This window comes from Asparagus officinalis, chromosome 5 (assembly GCF_001876935.1).
Source record: "Asparagus officinalis chromosome 5, Aspof.V1, whole genome shotgun sequence".
In the NCBI taxonomy this organism is placed as follows: Eukaryota; Viridiplantae; Streptophyta; class Magnoliopsida; order Asparagales; family Asparagaceae; genus Asparagus; species Asparagus officinalis.
Genome location: NC_033798.1, coordinates 130,984,939 through 130,986,241, shown reverse-complemented (window position 1 = coordinate 130,986,241; position 1,303 = coordinate 130,984,939).

Below are 1,303 nucleotides of genomic sequence, written 5' to 3'. Positions count from 1 at the left end.
CGTGCATCGCACGTGCACCATACTAATATTATGAAAATGAAAATTGGTGATTAACCTCTGCTTCAGATGAATCACAAACATACACATTACTTGTTCACTAGGATGTATTCAATTGTCTGTCCTACCCCTGATCGGTTAAGGACCCCAGGTTCCACTTTTTTTGCTTCGCTTTCAACATCTACATCTATACTGCAGTAAGTTAATCTACATCTATATTTATTGTGAAATCCACTTACTTTTGGTGATAATGTTTTTACTGTGTTTGTGGAACATTATGATGATGGAACATATTGTTGTCATATGTAGTAAGTATTTATTTGCTTTCATTTTGTAATATTTATCTTCTATGGTTAATATCTTATTGTGGAATACTAACTTTTTAAATTGAATTTGTGAATGCAGGATATTTCCTAAGATGCAAGCAACCTACAATGTGTACACATTGTACTGGATGGCTATTGCTCTGGGGCATTTAGGTATTTGGTTTTCGTTGGTGATTTTTTTATTTTTAGGCTATGATGATTGTTAATTTTTCTGAGATTAGCAACCTGCAATATCTATTGATATTGCATTGGATGGCTAACAATGATGATATTGACCAAGTTCTGAGCCCTAAGCTAAACACAATATGTGCTCGGGATTGTTGGTGGTTGTTGTTGTTGGTTGTTGCTGGTTGTTGGTTGATCTTGTTGTTGGTTGATCTTCTTGTTGGTTGATCTGGTTGTTGGTTGTTGGTTGATCTTGTTGTTGGTTGTTGCTGATTTCATTCCTTCTGATTTTGTTCCTTGTGTTTTTTGTTGTTGGGTTTGTGATTTCATTCCAGGTTGCTAAAAGATGCTCTGGTTTGTGCTATGTTTTGTGCACATATGACATCTTCTCTTTTGCTCAAGTTCTATTTGAGCTCATGTTTTGTGGATGCTCTGTTGTTCAACTTCTATTTGAGCTCATGTTTGCTCATGACCAGTTTTACTGATGCTCTGGTTTGTGCTATGTTTGTGTTCAGTCACTTGGAGTTCTATGTGTGTTCAGATTTTCCGCACTGTTTGTTGATTATGATACTGTTTGTGGGTGTTCAATTTAGGCTATGATGATTGTCAATTTTTTTGAGATTAGCAATATGCAATATCTATTGATATTGCACTGGATGACTAACAATGATGATATTGAACAAGTTCTGAGCCCACAGCCATAATTCGCATATACATGTGGTTGATTTATTTGACATAGTGTCAAGAAATATTTTCAAATGATTTTTTGCACATAAAGTTCAACATGCATAAATTATCAGGATCGATGCTATTTG